The sequence below is a fragment of the Ovis aries genome, chromosome 7 (assembly GCF_016772045.2).
Source record: "Ovis aries strain OAR_USU_Benz2616 breed Rambouillet chromosome 7, ARS-UI_Ramb_v3.0, whole genome shotgun sequence".
Lineage (NCBI taxonomy): Eukaryota > Metazoa > Chordata > Mammalia > Artiodactyla > Bovidae > Ovis > Ovis aries.
Window position 1 is genome coordinate 4,567,023 of NC_056060.1, and position 7,355 is coordinate 4,574,377.

Consider the following 7,355-nt stretch of genomic DNA (forward strand, 5'->3'; position numbering starts at 1 on the left):
CAAGAAACTATTTCTATAGATGCAATATTTGAACAAAGTCCCCTCACTTCTAGACTGAAATTCTATTTCTACCAAAATTGTATTGAAATTGGTCAAAACACTCCCTTAATGTGGGAATCTGCAAACAGAAATAAGAACAATTGAGTAATGAGTTATTTTCCCTCTCTTTTGATTATTTAACCATTCTTTGTCTCATTTGATTAATAAGCATTCTGTGACTCATTGTTCATAAATACAGATAGAATATTTTGCTATTTGCAGACACCATGGTAGCTATAGAGATAAAATGGAGGAATAAAAAATTCAACCACTGACTGAGACACACTCAGCAGCCAGCATTTAAAATATGACATGCTCTCATCAGGGTACAATCTCCTTTTTATCCTTATCTTGGATGACACCTTAATCAAGAAACCCCAAGGAAACATGGATTTAATTTTAAATGACTTGTTTGTTTGGAAGCCTAGTCTTGTCCCAAAGAGATTCATTTTTAATAACTGGCTCATGAAGGGCAGGACATTTCCCTTTTGTTCTACCATCCATGAAAAGGAACTATGATCCTGGAGAACAGGGACCAGACTGCAGTTCCTGCCCCCACCAAAGGCTGTTTGTGTATGTAACCCTAACCCTTACATAACTTTCCTGAAAGAGCAATCCAACCTAACCTTTCTATGACTTACACTTTTACTGAAGTCATAAACGAGTGTTTATTGTACTGTGTGTTTACCAGGTATATAATTTGCTATGAATAATAATGCTATAGCCATGCCAACTATTTGTAGTTTAATTATTATTATTATTATTATTATTATTTTGCATTAGCAGGGCTGGCTTAGTGAAAATGATAACTTGAATGAGCTTGTCCTCACTCATTTCTTCTCTTTTAGCACTAATTGACTCCTATGATACCAAGAGGACATAGGATGCTATTGGATCCATCTTTTACATCTGTCATTTCCAGACTTCACCTACCTAGAATGTGCTTTTCCAGAGAGCATTATGTGACTCTGGAATTTGTATTACTGATTTTAAGCCCCCATTCTATAAACCTTCCTGTCCAGTTTGTCTCTCTTTTTAAAACTTAGCTTTCTCGTAGATAGATAAGGAACCAGAAGCAGGGTAGGGTCTATAGCTTATATATCTATCTGTATTCCCAAGATCTAGGTCACTGCCTCACTCTAATAATAAATAAGCACACTCAAAACCATGTCAATAGTAATAGCATGCATTTGTATAGTATTTAATTTGTGCTAAGCGACTATATATACAATTTTCATGTATTAACTCATTTTCTCTCATGGCAACTCTCTGAGGTAGATACTAATATTATACTCACTTTACAGATGAGGAAATTAAACCTGTTAGTTGAACTAATGAATGAAAGACGCAAAGTTACCACATGTAATTAAATGGATCACCTTGAGACGATCCATCTGGGGTCTGGAAAGGTACTTGGCAGTGAAGGTGTCCAGGGTGGGAGAAGAGGACAAGTCTTTTAAATCCCTTCAGTGACACAGTGTCCAGCTTGTAGTGTTTCAGGAATCTCTCTTTGTCTGTGGTCTTGCTTCAGACGACTCTGCTCCATCATTTTTCTAGTTTTAAGGAGTTCCAGGAGTTGGGATGTTGTAAACATGTTTTCCCAGGTTAGGCAAGTTCCGTGGTGAAGTCACAGCTCTGTAATCCAAGGAGCCCATGGAAAATAGTAGAGATAAATAGAGAAAGCTGTGTAAACAGCTACAGAAGCCTGCGGATCAGTCCTAGGCCGGGGTCTTCCTCTTGTATGCAGGGTCTCTATTTTAGTTTTCCATCTACTTGACACATTACCACATTCTTAAGAGCTTAAGCTAACACCACACATCATCTCCATTCTGTGGATCAGGAGTCTATGAACGGTTTATCTGGATCTCACAAGGTTGCAGTCAGAGTTTTGCCTGTGTTCTCATCTGACGGCTCACTCAGGGTGCTGGCAGCTATTGGCCTGAGGACCTTGCCTACTTGCTGCTTGTTGACTGGGAGCTGCCTCAGTTCCTTGTCTCGTGAACCTCACAATACAGCCCCTCATTTCTTCAAAGTCAACTACAGAGTTTCTAGAATGAGTGAAGTGAAAGTCGCTCAGTTGTGTCCGACTCTTTGCAACCCCATAGACTATACAGTCCATGGATTCTCCAGGCCAGAATGCCGGAGTCGGCAGCCGTTCCCTTCTCCGGGGTATCTTCCTTACCCAGGGATTGAACCCAGGCCTCCTGCATTGCAGGAGGATTCTTTACCAACTAAGCTATCAGAAAAGCCCCTCCAGAATGAGAATGCATTGCCAAAGTGAACCTACATCTGCTCACCTGCTATGCAACAAAGCCAACTGACTGACACCAGTTTGTGGGGGAAGGAAGTACAGAGTTTATTTCATGCTCAAAAGACCCGAACTCCTTGATGGTTTCAGGGAAACTTTTTTTTTTTTAACTTTTTAGTTTATACTGGAGGATAGCTGATTAAGAATGTTATGATAGTTTCAGGTGAAGGAAAGGACTCAGCCATACATATACATGCATCCATTCTCCCCCAAACTCCCCTCCCATCCAGACTTCCACACAACACTGAGCGGACTTCCATGTGCTATACAGTAGGACCTTGTCGATTATTCATTTTAAATATAGCAGAGTGTCGGGCCTCCCTGGTGGCTCAGTGGTAAGAGTCTGCCTGCCAATGCAGGAGACGTGGGTTCGATCCCCGATCCGGGAAGATCCCACATGCTGCTGAGCAACCAAGTCCGTGTGCCACAGCTATGGAGGCTGTCCTCTAGAGCCTGAGAGCCACAACCACAGACATCTGTGTGTCCTAAAGCCTGTGCTTCACAGCAAGAGAAGCCACTGCAATGAGGAGCCTGCACACAGCAACTAGAGGGCTAGCCCCCACTCGCCGCAACTAGAGAAAAGCCCGAGCAGCAAGGAAACCCAGTACAGCCAGAAATAAATACATACAAAATAAAAATAAATTAAGAAAATAAATAGAGCAGAGCATGCATGTCAGTCCCAAACTTCCTAACCATCCCATCCCAGGAAAGCATTTTTAAAGGCAGTATTTGGGAGTGAGGGCTTCAAGAGGCATGACTTTCTTCTGATTGGTTAATGGTGAAGTAACAGGGTGGTGCGGAGAAGGCAATGGCACCCCACTCCAGTACTCTTGCCTGGAAAATCCCATAGACGGAGGAGCCTGGTGGGCTGCAGTCCACGGCGTCGCTAGGGGTCGGACACGACTGAGTGACTTCACTTTCACTTTTCACTTTCATGCATTGGAGAAGGAAATGGCAACCCACTCCAGTGCTCTTGCCTGGAGAATCCCAGGGATGGCGGAGCCTGGTGGGCTGCCGTCTATGGGGTCGCACAGAGTCGGACACGACTGAAGCGACTTAGCAGCAGCAGCAGCAGCAACAGGGTGGTGATTCAAGAATCTCAACCATTCTTCTGGTTCAACCAACCTGGAGTCTGTGTGCTTATGCTCAGCACGTAGTCACCATCTAACACTGGGGTTGGCGGGGTAGCCGGGTAGGGTATCTTAGTTCCTGTGGAAAAAGAGGACTGTTTAACTGCTGAACTTCTCTTGTGTAACGACTTTTCCTTTGTTTCTGCATTCCTTTCCTTCCCTATTTAGTAGTTGCCTATTTTCCTTTTTGAAACTCAGGGAAGGCCTAGAAGACTAAATCCTATTTTCTACAAACAAGAAATGGGGGAAATGGAGAGGCTATTGTACCCAGGAGGGCCCTCCAAGCAAGACAGAATCTTATACATCTTATTGTGATCACTGAAGTTGTTACCTGAAATGCTGGGTTTGTCTCTTGTTGGATACTAAATTAAAAGACACTACCAAGCCAAAGGTGGGGAGAAAGAAGGATTTATTACTTGAAACAAGGAAGGAGAACACTGGGGATCTTTCCCAGAGCAAAACTGGGGAAGTTTTAAGCTAAGGGCGTATGCATATTCATGAAGGGGCTTGGGCAGTCCATGGAGTTTAAGCTTTAGTTAATGAAGTTACAAGGGCCAGAAGAGGTCAATACATCACCTCTTAGGTTCCAGTTGTCCAACACTTTGTGACCACATGGACTGTAGCCTGCCAGGCTCCTCTGTCCATGGAATTTTTCAGGCAAGAATACTGGAATGGGTTGCCATTTCCTTCTCCAGGGGATCTTCCTGACCCAGGGATTGAATCTCCTGCATTAACAGGCAGATTCTTTACCACTAGCACCACTTGAGAACCTGCTTTTTCCCTTAAGATCATTAAATGTCTGTCCGAGGGCAAGCACTGTGTTCAAGCTTAGATCACATAATGGCTTAGGACAAAAATGGCTTCTCTTATGTCAAGAAAGTCTTGCCTGATTCTGTTGCTCTGGGGAACCCCTACCCCATTTGCTTAGAAGGTGTCATTCTGTCACCTTTGCCACATTCCATTGTTGGCAGTCACAGGTCAGCCGGTATTCAAGCAGAGGGCATGAGTTCCAGACCGTGGCATTGTGACAGGCCACCTTCGAGTCTCTCAGGACTCTCTTGAAGGAAGCCCCATGACACTACACAGGACTGTTAGGTGCACTGAATTCACCTCATCTGTGAATGGGTGAGATCAGGAACCCTGTCTGAGCTGTTCATGAAGGTATCTGGAGTCCAAAATAGTGCGCTTCCTCAGTGAATGTCTGTCGTGAGTGAACAACGTCTGGTATCACGCATGTGATGAAGAAAAGGAATAAACGTGCTGAGCAAGAATGAGGCTTTACACATCTGATGTGTAAAGATGTCTCTTTACTCCTAGCTAACCAGTCTGTCTTCTACAACAGAAGGTTATAGGTGAAGAAACTGTTTAGAAAATTGAGCCTGGAGATACGAGAGGAGGGGAAAAGTCTCCTTTTTCGGTAGACAGAAACCCAACCTGCTCTCAGGAGGGCTTAGAGCCCAGGTTCCCAAGTTGTTCTGGGTGGCTCTGTTTCTCATAAGCTTTGAAAGCACTATAAAAACATTAACAAGGGTGCCTGTCTTTCTTTCTTTTTTATAGTATTTATAACTTATAAATCCTCAGGTAGAGTTTTCTTTGAGTCTCATTCTCCTGGTAGCAACACTGGACACAAAGAGAAAACAGATGGAAAGACAGAGAGACTGAAATGATGAGGAAAATTTTAGCATTAACACAGCTCGGAGATCCAGCCAAAGATTAAGACCAGATGTGGCTTGGAGCCACCGAGGACTTGACTGTTCTTCCTAAAGTGTTTCCCGTGAGGCCTGTCTCGTTGCACTAAGTCTGACCCAGGTTGTGAGGCTGTGGGCAAGTAAACTTGCAGAAGCAGGGACATGAGGCTGAGAGCACAGCAGACACTCAGGATGTGACCTTCACCATGAATTTAAAATGCGTAGAAACAGAGCAGAGTTTGATTGACAGATGGTCACATGCTAGACAAAGTCAGCACGGAAAACGCTGGTGGTGGCTGTGTTCATAAACTAGTGCGGTTGTGCACAAGGGTAGACGCAGGCATTCGGGAAGGCACACCCAGTCTCACTTTCTATAAATCACACTGTTATGAAGGGGAGAAATGAGGAGTTAAGAGGGAAGAAAAACATTAGCCTTTTCCTTCACGGTGACCTAGACAGTGTGTTGAAAGCAGAGACATTACTCAGTCAACAAAGGTCCACGTAGTCAAGGATCCGGTCTTCCCAGTGGTCACACATGGCTGGGAGGAGGCAGAATGCCAAAGCATTGATGCCTTCAAATGGTGGTGCTGGAGAAGACTCCTGCAGTTCCCTTGGGCAGCAAAGAGATCAGACCAGTCAATCTTAAGGGAGATCGACTCTGAATATTCACTGGAAAGACTGATGCTGAAGCTGAAGCTCTGGTATTTTGGTCATCTGATGTGAAGCCAATGTAGTGGAAAAGTCCCTGATGCTGGGAAAGACAGGGCAGAAGGAGAAGAGGGCGACAGAAGATGAGTTGGTTGGACAGTATCACTGATGCAATGAACATGAACTTGGGTAAACTCGGGACATGGTGAGGGACAGGGAGGCCTGGCATGCTGCAGCCCATAGGGTCACAGAGTCGGACACGACTGGGTGACTGAACAACAACAAGAACCCAAGATGCATGAAAAATACAGGGATCAGAACTCAGAGACTGCCTTTGGCCTCCTCTCTAGCAGATTTTCTAAATTCTAACTGCACAGAAATTTTCAAACAGGATAAGAGATCTATTCACAGGCTGATCCTTCACAAAACCTTACAAATCACAACATACTGTATAACTAAGAGGTAGGCCCTGAAATCAGGCCAGGAAAAACTCTAAGAGGGAGGGATTTATTCCCAAAGAAGAAACAGTGACCACATAAAACAAAACACAGAAGAACCATGAACAATCAGCATCTCCTTTCCCAGATGCTGTTTACACTAGGGGTTTCTAACATGCAGGCCTCATCTTCTTGTCACTAGCAGGCCACACTCGCTCACCACAGGCTCTAAGGATGTGAGTGACCCACTATTTACCTAGGGGTCTTAGGACTTTCTTCGTCTTGCTCCTTTCCTCCAGTACGTGCTATGTGGCTAATGATGAGACACGTCACTTATCTCCAACGCTCACACATTACTTCTAGATAAACTGGTTGGATGAAGGGCCTCAAAACACTTTTGTTACTCTTCCATAAAATGTTCAAACATCTTCCTACTCACCAAGTAGGGAGCTGGAGGCATTTAAAGCCTTTCTAATCACTGGTCCTTCTGGTGATTACAGATGATATTCAAAGAAGTCATAACTGAACTTTGTTTGAACCCATGAAAGCAGGAGAGCTTTTCTCAAAAGACAGAATGTACAAGGGGAAACATTTTACAAGTTAATTAGGGACAGTCAGAATTCTTGGAGCTATTTACAAAGCTATGCAGGCACAAAGAGAAGCTCGGCTTTGCTCTAGGTAGGAGACTCTGTGAGATCCTGGCTGTGCCGCACTCTTTGGGTACATCATGACTCGAAAGAATATGTAACAAACTTAATGAACACAACCGTGAGCCGACAATTTAGTTGAATTCTATCCATGCCAAGGACACTCAGAAATGCACAGGAGTGGTGGGAAGATGGTGTAAGAACTTGAATTAAAGTCTTTGCTTGATACAATGATGATAAAAACGAGCGAGGACATTGCGCGAGGATATAGCGGGATAGGGGAGGGGACACAAACATGATAAACGGGTAAATGGCACATCAGAACTGATGCGCCAGACATCGTTGCAACAATGCTGAAATGCTGTTTTTGTGCTTAAGGGATAAAAAGCAATGAAAAGGTCAAAATAGGGAAAATCAGTTTATCTGGACCTTGACCAGGCTTAGAAACAGAATTCTAC